Source organism: Heteronotia binoei, chromosome 7 (genome assembly GCF_032191835.1).
Source record: "Heteronotia binoei isolate CCM8104 ecotype False Entrance Well chromosome 7, APGP_CSIRO_Hbin_v1, whole genome shotgun sequence".
Classification (NCBI taxonomy): domain Eukaryota; kingdom Metazoa; phylum Chordata; class Lepidosauria; order Squamata; family Gekkonidae; genus Heteronotia; species Heteronotia binoei.
The window spans coordinates 98,012,023-98,025,330 of NC_083229.1; the positions used below are offsets into that span (position 1 = coordinate 98,012,023).

Below are 13,308 nucleotides of genomic sequence, written 5' to 3' on the forward strand. Positions count from 1 at the left end.
CCAAATCCTAGTCCAACACTCTTTTGAATTATTTCTGTTCCTTACAGAGACAGGACTTGATCTAGAAGTACCTCTGAATTATGGACCTGCCCTTTAAAGTGGAATACTGCCTTACCTAGAACAGGCAACAAACCACCAGTCTTAAATGCCCAGCTGTCAGCTCTATTGTTTTCTGCATTCAGCTTAAATTTCATCACCAGCCATTTAGGAACTGATCAATGCATTCCAACACTTTATCTGACTGGGAGGAAGTGGAACTAGGTATCATCAGAATACTTACACATCTGATTCCAAATCCTATGAAACCTGATTTAAAAATCATGAGGGATGAAATAGGCTGCAATCCCATGCTAAATAATGCAGTTTCAATCCACTTTGAATGCACTTTCCAACTGTATTTTTCTGTGTGAACTGGCAAAATCCAGTTTGAAAGTGAATTGAGACTGCATATTTAGCATGTGTGCTTGCAGCCAAAGAATACTGTGGAAAACCAAAGGAAATGTTAGTATGAGGTAGGATTGCCAACCTCCGGGAGAGGCTTGAAGTTCTCCTGAAGTTACAGCAATTGTATGTCAGAGTACAGTTGGAGAATGGAAGGGTGTGATCTATAGAAGAGGACTGAAAGCTGTAAAGGGGAGGTTTGAAGGCTGAACTGGAAGGCAGAAGGGAGTGAGTACAGAGCAAAAGGTTGCAGGTAAAGCTGTATGAGAAAGGGATACTAATTGCTGATAATTTTTCTGTTCTAATAAGGGCAAGTAAGTTCTGACACCATAATTTTTCCAGACTTGTGGGAATATGAAATGGATGAGTCAACAATGAAGTATACCAAGAACGGTGTCCATTTTCTAAGGAAGAAAGATATTATGTGGAGGGAAATAGTATGTAGCTTCCAGTATGCCTTCTCTTGCTCTGATCTGGATGGCCTAGGCTAGCCCAATTTCATCAGGTCTTGGAAGCTAAGTAGGGCTGGCAGCACTTTCTACTATCGTGTCTCACACCAAGCTAAAGATGTAGCTCTTAGAGGGAAACACTATTTGGACCTAAACTAAATACGATGGGCAATCCATGTTAATTTATACATGTCTTTTGATTCAAGTCCAAAGTGTGGGAGGGAAGCTAATTTTTAGGTGGGGGGAAGGGTGCATGTGGATGAGTGGAGAAAACAAGGTGCATGTGGATGGGTGGAGTTTAACCATGTTGCTTATCTGTCATATTGCTCTTAGCAGTTTACTTTTAGCATAGCTCCATAACAGAGACAAAGAGTGTTGAGAGGGACTTAACCCTTCCTGTTTGGCCCATTTTCTTGCTGTTCTGCAACCTAAAGTTCACTGAAGCCATTTCTACCCAGTATTTCCAGAATGAGTGTGTGTATGTCTGTGTGTTGGTGTGGGGGAATTTTAGCGTTCTCTGTGCAGTTTTTAAAAAACTTATGAATGGTTGTACTGTTACTTTTATTTTATTAATGCACTCAACCTTTTTGCTTCTAGGACTCCCATTCAAACGTGCGCTAACCTTTGCTTTCCATTCTAGCTGCACAATTCCAAAGTGGGCATCTTCTGCAAGCCTCCAGAAAGACACCCCATGACCAGTATTTAAGGATCATCCTAGATATTATGTAGGTGGAGAGCAGCCGTATATGTCTTTGTTCATATATGAAACAAGGTGGGATGGGGTTTCTTTGCTGATGAAGGAGTCCGTTAAGGTTTTCCTTCCTTTGCTTTGTCATGTTCCAGGATTGGGACTGGGTTTAAACAAAGTTCTTTAGTCTATGGAATTTAGTTAGGCTGGGAATAAAAATGTAATGGAGCTTGGTGCTGTAAGGTGGGAGAAAACAAGCTTTATCTTCCCTCATCCATTTTCTCTTTTTTATTTAAAAAGCACTCTTCCCTTGCTTTATATGTGAACTGGGCAGACATGTGACTGTCTCTTTAATTTGGCCCTAGACAAGCATAAATCTCTTTATCTCTAGTAGAGGATGCCATCTTTCCCCCATGCTGTTAGAGAGGGAGATACTGTTGTCTTCTGGTATTTCCTCAGTACTTGTAGAAGTGATGGAGTTATCCCGCTGTACTTCTAGGGGATATTCTAGAAAGGGAACAAACAACTTCTGAATCTAAGCCAATTTACATCTGATAAGAAACAGCTACATGATGTTGGATCATATGCTGTTATGAAATGTTTGAATTCACAGCTCTCCTTGAAGGCACTTGTGTTAGCTTGTAGTTCTCTGGCAGAAACCTCATACAAAGTTCACCCGTACTTCAAACTGTTTGGATTTTAGTATATCCTAGACTAGATGACTCATTATTAAAGAACTACTTGTTGGATGGGTTACGTAGAGCTTATTTTGTCAACTAGTCAGAATAAAAGTTCTGCATACTAGAGACATATTCTTCAGAATCCATTGGATTTACAAGGCTGTACCTCATTGTTTAGAGGACTGAATTATAGGGAAAGCATAGTAAGATGGTTGTTTTTGAAAAGCTGGTTTGTGTACTGGCTTGGTTTTATAAACTACTTCCTACATATTTACAAGAAAGACACTTCTTTAGGGCTGGAAGTGTCCTTTATATTTTTCTCCAGACAAGATGGCTCATAACTAAAGCTTATCAATGGATAGAAGGAACCTGTAAGTACAGTTGGCAGAAGCTAACTACCAATAGCAAGAAGATGCGTTGTATTTTGGGCTGCTCCTAAAGCAGATAAAATTATGGCTAGTCAGTCCCAGCTGTATCTTACAAGATAGTTTTGGACTTGGCACTGTATCAAACGATGTAACTAAACCTGCAGTCATTAGTTAAGGCATATCAATTAGGGTTACCAATCCCCAGTTGGGAGCAGGGAATCCCCTGGTTTGGAGGCCGTGCCTCCATTTCAGGGTTAGCAGAAAGTGGGAGGGGGAACTTGAATGTCCACTGAGTATTTAATTATTCTCTATGGAGACTGGTCCCAATAGGGTATAATGGAGAATTGATCCGTAGGTACCTGGGGCTCTAGGGTCTGTTTTTTGAGGTGGAGGCACCAAATTTTCAGCATAGCATCTAGTGCCTTTCCTCAAAGAATCCCCAAAGTTTAAAAAAAAATGGGACCGGGGGTTCAATTCTATGAATCCCGTAAGAAGGTACCCCACCCCCCATTATTTCAGATGAAGAGAAGGCATTTAAAAGGAACACAGTTTCTTCAAATTTGATGGCCAAAACTCCCTTTAGAGTGCAGTTGTGCTTGTCACACCCTTGTTCTTCTCTCCACTCCCAAAGTCTCCTGTCTCCATCTCCAAAGTCCCCATATATTTTCTAAGTCAGACCTGACAACCCTAACATCGATATACTTGCAGTAGAAGTTTATAGTTTTTTAGTTTGAGAGGTAGTGGCTGAGAAATGCAGTGATTTTCTTCCCAAAATGATTAGAATTTCAGAATTCAGCATGTGTGCTAGTCAAAAGGGCCTTAAATATTATTAGGCATGAGTTCAGCATATACTACTTTTCTGCATACCATGGGGGAAAGATGGGCATTGTAGCTATTTAATAGGTACATTTTGGAGACTCAGATTCTAATTGCCTTTTGACAGTGTCGTTGCCAGGGTAACTCTGTCTTTCTTTCTGTAATGCTCTCTGAGATGTGATTTGCTGTCATTGGAGGAGTGTGGCTACTCCACTTGAGTGTGCTAGAGGGCTGCAGTTTGTCCTTTAACCTTACCTTCATGATGATGAATAAAAGGGCATGTAGTAGCAGTATACAAAATTGACATTTTTTTATTTCTAACTTCACTTGTCGTCTTTCTTGTAATTTGATACGTTTGCACTGCTGTGTTTAATGATCCCTTTCCTGGCTGTGATGAATTGAAATAGCTCATACCAAACTGACCTATTATTCTCCATTAGTTCTTCCTTACTGGTAAGTTAGATACACCATGGTTTCTTTCATTGGCAGTGTGGCCTTGTGATAATGGAACCGTCTTGTAGGGATAATCTACATGCATATATATATTTAAAGTTTTGTTTGATAGGACAGCCTTGCCATCCCCTCAATTTGACAATAGGGTACTGTAAAAGTATCATTGTACTTTATATGTCACCTTGGAGCATGCTGGAAAACTCCTAGTGTCTGGTTGCTTTGGTGCCTAAAATGCTTGACTGCAGTACCTGTCCTGATGTGTATTCATCAGCAGTGAATCCTTTTCTCCTCTCTAGAAGGATTATTTACATTCTAATTCATATATTAAAACCTCTTAAATCTTTAAGATGACTTTGAATGTGTACAAAAATTCAATATTTAAGTGTCTTTGGCACTTAAGGAAAACTTGGGGAGGCCCCAAACTGATCATTATTTCTTAGGGAAGAAGTCTTCTCTATGGAGGACTCAGAGGTAGAATTTTAAAATCAGGATGTACAAAATGAAGGAAGAATTTTTGGATTAGTTGGGTTAGAGACTCTTAGACTAATAAATGCATACTTTTTATGCTCTTAACACTCCAGTGCATTTGATTAAGAATATGCTAAAATTTGGACATTTGGAGCTTGGGTGGGTCATTTGTACTTTGGTCTGTACCTCACTGATGTTCTGGGTTTCCTGTGAAACTCAGAGTTTTGGGAAGACAAAGGTGCTAGTGTGCTGTTACAAGAACCACCAATTTGAAGTTTAGGAAAGACAATACCAGTAGATACATTTAGATTTTATGGGAAAGTTAATCCCACAGGAAGTTGTATGTAATTTTAATATTTGAGGAAAATAGTCAATATTTCCTGTGGATCTGATGTGGAACAGTGGGAAATACTGCAGTGTGGGAGTTATCTTATTGGCTGTGCAGATTAAAGCATCATTATTTCAGCTGGAGCTGCCACCCCAGTGTGGGTTTTATTCATATTCCTTCCTTTTCCCCAGTGTATTTTTTAGATAACCTCTCTTCTCTACACTTGATCTTTTTCTCAGTGTGTGACTTCACCTTCTGCAGCAGCCATTTTCTGGCTGGCTCTATATCCTGTGGCCAGGGCTTTGTTTGTAGAAAAAGCCCAGCAGGAACTCATTTGCATACTAGGCCACACCCCTGACATCATTGTTTTCCACAGGATTTTTTTGTAGAAAAAGCCCAGCAGAAATCATTTGCATATTAGGCCACACCCCCTGACATCAAGCCAACCGGAACTGCATTCCTGATCAAAAAAACCCCTGCCTTTGGCAGTCAGTCTGTTGTTGTGCTCATCACCTTTTGTCAGAATTCCAAAGGTGCCTATAGACTCACAATGTCCACAGAAACCAGGGCATTGTTATTGATGTATACAGTGTGGCACAATTAGAGTATCAAACTACAAGCTAAGAAACCCAAATTCAAATCTCGACTCTGCTGTGAAGCTTTCTGGGTAACCCTGGACCACTTACTTTCTGTTAGCCTAACCTACCTCAAAAGGTGATTGTGATGATAAAAAGAAGGGGCATAGAACAACATATGCCCAATGGCATGGTAACTTCTTCAAAATAACTCCTTGCAGGAGCAAACTAAATAATAGATACTCCTGTCCCTCTTCAGTTTCAAGCTCGATTCACATATTTTCAAGCCCAATTCACACATGAAATCAATGGCACGGTAATGTCTTCAAAATACAGAAGTCAGTATGCCAGAGGAGAGTAGCAGGGTGCAGATTTACCCATTTGATTTACCAATATGATACTTGGATTACAACCCTAATGCTAAACCTTCTTTTCAGTTCCGGAAGAGCCATTGTTTCCTTTACTGGAGCCACTTTGTGCTTTTCTGAACTTCATTAATGTTCCCAGTGCTACCCAGACAAATGCTGGGGGATTTGGGGCCAGTGCCTCGGGAGAATGTAGTTGATATTATTTCTAGTCTAGAAATTTCCACTAATTTCTGTGGCAGATACCTAAGAGCACAGGGAATTCCCAGCCTAGCCTAGGCAAGTGGGAATACTAAACTTTTCAAATTGATGTTAATTATTGCTCTGACTACCTGATCCTTCATATGTCTACAAACAAGCAAGTTTTGTCAAATTCTGTAGGACCTGCTCTGTCGTACTCATGTCTAGCATGCAGTCAAAGGGTGATAGTCTGATTGCTATTCTTTGCCATTTTCTCCAGGGGTTCTTTGTCCTGGAACAAGATTGATGCATTAAAAAAATTGTTTCAGGATAAGTATACCAACACTCTCTATAGAGTGGAAATTTTACAGCTGAGTTATAAATTCCAGAAACAGGATAGTTTATAATGGGAAAGCTAGAGGGGAGAATGGAGGGAGTGCAATAATACGTATGTAACCTTTCCCCATTCTTTTTTTAGTGAATAGACCGTTTAAACTAAATTAAGTAAAGGGTGTAAATTCTGTTGTTTCAGTTTTTAATATTTCATGGCTGATTTTTATAGATAAAAGTTACATTTAACAATAAATATGAAGAAGAATTTATACAACCTGTTCTGGTTTGATATGGAGCAGCAAATCCCATTTCTCTTCAGCTGTAAAGAAAATTCATTATTATGTCTTTGGTAGTAAGAGATGGCTTCATTGTGATTAGTTACATTGATAATAAAACAACCTTTTTAAAAATGGCACAAGATACATGGGGTCTCATGTGTTTGCTTTTAATGGCAATGGCTACTTTTTCATTAAACCTCCCCCCTCTCGATCAGAGCCCATTTTAAAGCATGTAAGTTACTTTAAAAATTGATGATCCAAAATTATGTACTTAAATATTTTTTTTAAAAAAGAGGGGGAATTTTTTTACTTCTTGGAAAAGACAGAACTAGTATTATGAACTAGTAACCTTGGCTACCTACAGATTGTGGTTTGCAAATTAAGAGCCTCCCATAGGAATGGTGCTTGGGGAGAGGGAAACAGTGGAAGAGCTTCTAGTTTTCTGGCCCCACTGATGGACTTCTTGATGGCACCTGGTTTTTTTTGGCCACTGTGTGACACAGAATGTTAGGCTGAATGGACCATTGGCCTGATCCAACATGACTTCTCTTATGTTCTAAATGTTCCCTTTCTCCGTTGTAAAGTTCTGCTTCACTTTCCTTGTAGAACTTTCCTCAGAAAGACCTGAAGGCTTGTCAGCCCTAGCACTGTTTTGGTTTTCCAGTGGTTGGCCACAGTGATGAGGAGAAGAGAGGTTGAACAGATGTTTGACAATTTTATGTGAGTTTGGTAGATTTGGAGTGATGTCTCTATACTAAGTGTTTTTGTGGCTGACAAAGATTTAAGGTCCTGTAGCCAGAGAAAACTGTCCCTGGCTTTTAACCGTTGAGATACAGCCCAGGAATTGATTTCCACCACTCTTAACAAGCAAGGACTCTATCTTCTATGCTTTCTAAGAAATTTGAAGTGAGACTGACAGTACTGCCTCTGTAAAACTTGCATATGAAAGGCCAAAGTACAAAATTAGAATGCAACACAGTGTCTCATGTGTTTTGGGGAGGTAAAACCTCAGATAATTATGACATGCAATTTTGGACTTTAAATTCTCAATTACTTAAGCATTAAAGAGCAGGCTGTACTAAAACTGGTTGTAAATGTGAAGTATGTTTTTAAACACACAGAAGAAGAAAAACTTATGTTTCAAGAAAGCTATTTACATTCCGCTTGCTGTGGAATAGTTTCAGTTTTACTTCGTGTTAAGTGGCCACCAGGTGTCATCAGAATGCTTTTCTTGTTCTGGCTTGCTCTTAACTTTCAGTGGATTTTTGAAATGCAAACTTCTACAGCTATACTAATAGAAAATCAGATGTAAAACATTACTTATTCTTCATGCTGGTATCATGTCGTCATGCTTCTCCTGACAGGAAATATTAAGGCCTAATAACCCAGTGCTAAAGGTTCCTCTGTGCTGAAGTAATGGTTCATAGGGCACAGGGCAAAGGTGCTAGTGCTTGTAGCAGGGGACAACTTGTTGACCTTCAGCCATGCTTACATCCAATCCCAGCTGCACCAGCAGTTCTGTTCCAACAGTACCCTCTCTTCTTTGCTCCATCTATGCCAGTCAAGGGGAGTTGTGTGCCTGAGAGGTAGGGATGGGTAGGGACTATTCTTATGTTCTAGTCTCCGCAAATGGCTAACAAAAAAAGCAAGATGTAAGCACTGTAGACACAGCACAGATATGCCTCTTGGAACAAAGGTCCATATTGGCTCTCAGCATGCCCCAGGTTCAAGAATTAGCACAGCCTTTGATTTTGATTTTTACATAGAATGAATATTTATTTAAGAATATTTGTATATTCATGTACTTTCCAGAAGTTACTGCTCAAAGCAGCGCCTGTAATTTTAAAGTAGTACATTAAATACAATCAGCATAAATTACATAAATAAAAAGGAAGGTGTTAACGATAGACTAAATTATAGCAGAGAAGTTTGATTATAGTAAGATAGGCATCAAAAATAGCCAACAGCAAACCAATGTTTTTTTTTTTTTTAAAGGTCTAGAAGAGGGATTAAAGAAGAGCTTTTGCACCTAAGATGTCTCTTCGGAGGGACTTGCCAGGCAAAAGGCACCTTGTGCTTTCATTCCCAGTATTTGGTATCACTGCCTCAAGGGCAGCATCCCTGATTATCAATTGACTTGCTTTAGAAGATGGGACATGCAGAGAATGACATCTGATGAGGATCTGAGTGAATGGGCAAGTTCATCTGGCAGCAGACTGTCCTTCAGATAGATGATATCCAGGGTTTTTTAAACTGAAGTTAGGTCTTGAAAACACTCTTCAGTAGTAGAGCATGTTTAAACAGACTATCAGTGCAATTCTAAGCACTGAAGTTAGTAGATTTAGGGTATATCTCTGTTTAAGATTGCAGCATAAAACTAATAAACCAGAGATTAAGAACATAAGAAGAGCCTTGCTGGATCAGACCAGTGGTTCTTCTAGTCCAGCATCCTGTCTCACACAGTGACCAACCAGTTCCTCCAGAGGGCCAACTGTGAGGTATAGAAGCCAAGATCTTCCTCCTGGCTCTTGGATTCAGAGGTTTAGTGGCTCTGAATATAGAATTCCCCCTCAGTTATGATGGCTAGTAGCCACTGATCTTTCATTAATCTATGAAAGAGTATCTATGAAAGAGTATCTTTCATTAATCTATCTAATCCTCTTTTAAAGCTGTTTATTCCTGTGGTCATCACTACATCCTCTGGCAGCAAATTCCTCATTAATTAATTTATCTGAAGGTAGAGCAGGAATGGGTAGGGCTGCCAGATTGATTTACCTTGCTAAAGGGGGTCTCCCATTATCTTTCTGGGAGACTGGAAGTGATGTTCAGCAGTTCTGGGATTACTTCTGGTTTTGGGACTACTTTGGGTTGTGGTGACACTGATTTTTGGCCAAAATTCTATGGTAAATTTGGCTTCAAACCATTAAGTTTTGCCCCCAAACCAGAGCGTCACCCCAAGCAGAAGTAGGCCCCAAAAGGTCAGTTGGGGGTGGGATTTCCCCTGCAGCCAGCTGGCTGGCAGTGGGCAAGAGCCTGCAAAAGCAGAGGTTCCCCTGCTTCTACCAGGGGGCTGGCAATCCTAGGAACTGGGGAAGATGTTGCTAGTTAGTAGCAGCGCACTAACATCTCACTGAGTGCTGTACTCTCTGCATGAAGGTATTTAAGGTCTGAGCATGCTCACAACTGTGAACTGAAGGGCTCTTATCCTTTGGCTTTTGGCTTGAGGATTGGAGCCTAGGGCTGAGCAGAAGATGAGCTGGCAGGGTGAGCCCTGCTTGGCAGTCAGAAGCCTCTTCTCTTTTTCTGTTGTGTTCTATAACATTTTAGCTGCTTTGGGCCCCATTGGGGAGAAAAGCAGAACATAAATATACTAAAAAACTAAATAAAGTAGACCTCATAAAAGCTGGCAGTAGGATTGGCCCATCAGAAGTAAATGCAAACAGCAATAATAGACTAATACATTTAAAACCACTATTGTGGTACCCTTTGGCCTGCTTAAGATAATACTAAATTGAGCTATTCAGGAGAGGAATCTTGTATTCAGGAGATGAGCTTCTTGCACTTAATGATAGAGTTTGGCTAAATGGGCAAATGGTGTGCCTAGGGATGCCAGCCTCCAAAAAAAATTCCACAGAATTATGGTTCATCTCCACACTACAGAATGGATGCTTTGGAGGTGGACTCTATGGCGCTGTACCCCACTGAGATCCCTTTCCTTCCCAGACTGCAATCTCTTGGAGTTTTCCAGCCTGGATCTGGCAACCTTCCTCTCCCCATTCTTTCCCAGTGGTCAAGGGGGACCTGGCAACTCTATCTGCACTTTACGAGCTGTATGAAATTCTATCCAACATCAATTTTATACTTAGCATACCATCTAAAAATATTCCCAGTAGTTGCTAATATAAGGACCATAATGTTTTTCTTTACTTCTGCTTTTGGCTTTCCTAGGAACTTGTGTGTTCCGATTAGTGCTAGAGAGAGATCTGAATAATTGCTGGTTTTGAACATATAAAAGGGAGAGCAGTCACTGTTCCTTCATCCCTCTGCTCCTTGCTGCAACCCAATATCTTTTTCTACCAGGCATGATCTAACCTAATTAAGTCTACAAAACACCTCCTTCATTCCATTTTAAGACCATTACAAGCAGCAGCCTAGGGTTTTTCATTATGCTGAACACTATTTCTGCCCCCCACCCTTGTTTCTTGTTAACATCACACCTGAAGAACGGTTCTGGTGAACTCAAAAGCTTGCTTGTTACTTTTAAAGTTGGTTCCAATAATGATATTATGCTCCGTATACAATCAATTACTTATTGCAGTCATAAACCAGCAGAAATAAAGTATACATACTAATGTATACAGAATTTGAAAATTATTTGGTTCCCAATGCAAATCACAGTTTGGATCTACATGAAGTTTCAAGCTTGTGTTTTCTTCTCCCTTGTATGCTGCAGTTACTTCCTTATGTTGCTAATTTAACACAAGCAATAGTTTACCGTCTATTCAAACTGGAGGTAATTTTTTTAAAACTCTAAACCAGGATTTGATCCAGCATATTTCAGTCTCTTGGGCCCTGCCATATAGAAGAAGATGATATTGGGTTTATATCCCGCCCTCCATTCCGAAGAGTCTCAGAGCGGCTCACAATCTCCTTTACCTTCCTCCCCCACAACAGACACCCTGTGAGGTGGGTGGGGCTGGAGAGGGCTCTCACAGCACTTGCTCTTTCAAGGACAACCTCTGCCAGAGCTATGGCTGACCCAAGGCCATTCTAGCAGGTGCAAGTGGAGAAGTGGGGAATCAAACCCGGTTCTCCCAGATAAGAGTCCGCACACTTAACCACTACACCAAACTGGCTCTCCAGAAGAATATATACATTCTTATTATTTTAGTTATTTTTATTTAGGCAATCCCGCCGTTTCCCAAAACAGGTTTGGGGTGGATCACAACATTCTAAAAACAGTGTAAAACAACAGTTAAAAACCAAATCAATGTGATCAATATAGTTTGATAGATCATAATAAGTCATAAGTAGCACCTCAGTTGGGCACATGTTATATAAACTGAGAGTCTAAAACAGTAGATAGAGTAAAATTCATATTACAACAGAGATGGTACAGTAGCATAGGGCCAGCTGATGGAATTGGACGTCTGGTGTCTCAACCAAAGGCCTGGTGGAATAGCTCCATTTTGCAGGCCCTATGGAAAGGTAACAATTCAGTAAGAGCCCGGATCTCTAGAGGGAGCTGATTCCACCAGGCTGGGGCCAAGGCCGAAAAGACCCTGGCCCTGGTTGAGGCAAGTCAGATGTCCTTTGGCCAGGGATGGTCAGCAGATGTTGTGTGTCGGATTGTAGTTATCTCCGGGACACATATGGGGAGAGGTGGTTCTGTAAATACGTTGGCTTTAAAAGTCAGAACTAAAGCCTTGAAACGGACCCGGTACTCAATTGGTAGCCAGTGCAGTTGACACTACTGGATGGGTGATGGAAGTGGCTGACTGTTGTGACAGAAAGGTTGGAATGGCTAATTGTTGGGGGAGTGGCATGTTAAAAAAACGGATCCATCGCAAGGGAGTCTGGGAATGAAGGTTTCATAAACAGGTGCTTTTATTCCATGCTCTGCTTTAGTACAATTACATTGTCTCTTGCCACCTGCTTTCTGAGGAAAATATGACCAAGGTGTTCTTTGGTGGTACTTGGTAGTCTCCCGCTGCAGATTCACATCACCCTCCCCTCACTATCTTTTTCTCCCACTATTCTGCTTGATGCCTCTGCTTCTTAGGGTATTCTCTCAACCCATCGGCTATGCCCCTTCCCCATCCTTCCTCATTTCCTCTGAGCTGCTGTCAAACACCTCTGTCGATCATGCCCTTCCACACCCCACTTTTTTTCATCTGGCCCTCACTAACTTTGTATGTGCTTCATTAAGGGGCTTAGGTCATTCCCTCCCATGCACTCGGGGGCATCTCCTGGCAGGCAGTTTCTGCCTGTTGCTAGCTTTACCCTGGGCCATGGGATAAACAAGGGACACTACCCTCCCATCCTTGGGAAAGGTGAGTTACCCAACACAGGAGCAGCAGTGCAGCTTGAATTCCCATACCCAGTGTCCACCATCGGGGATGACTACTAGGGTAACCCTCTTGTCTAGAGTTTTCCTTGACTTAAGGATGGTTGGCTGTCAAGGTAATCACACCTCTGCCTGCGAAAGCTCTGTGGCTGTACCTGCTAGTGCTAGTTACTGCATTCCTAACTACTGTTAGGATATGACCAGGGGTTTTTTTGTAGCAGGAACTCCTTTGCATATTAGGCCACACACCTCTGATGTAGCCAATCCTCTAAGAGCTTACAGGGCTTTTAGTACAGGGTCTGCTGTATGCTCCAGGAGAACTGGCTACATCAGGGGTGTGTGTTCTAATATGCAAAAGAGTTCCTGCTACAAAAAAAGCCCTGGTTATGACATTAACACTGCCAGCTGAAGCCCTGTGGGCTCTTCTGTTACTGGCATTCTACTTTTGATATTGGTGATGGGACAGGATAGGATACTAACTAGTTCCTCCAGTATAAAGAGTTACCAGTTTAGATCATAGGATTCCCTGCTTAAGTCTGTTTAATAATTTTGAGCCATTTTGTCCATTGCTACTTCTTCTAAAGGTGTTTCAAATTGAAGACAGTTACTGAATTTTGAAACTTCTAATTCAAGAAATGGTCATTTTCACCCCGTTTTGCCTGTTGCCCTTTTACCTGAACGCCATGCTATCTTAGAGTACTGAGTCAGGGCTGTCAAAAACAAAGGTCAAACTTTTAGTCTTGAATTTCCAGAATGGACACATTATTTATGCCATGACTGTGAAACGACTTGCATTGGATTAGTTCCATTTAAAATCTA

General features: G+C 40.9%; 1 protein-coding gene across 1 annotated transcript in view; it reads left to right on the forward strand.

Moving 5' to 3' along the window:
* Nucleotides 1-13,308, forward strand: part of ZNF407 (zinc finger protein 407) — a 509,082-nt gene that overhangs the window by 2,083 nt on the left and 493,691 nt on the right. The window lies entirely within an intron of this gene.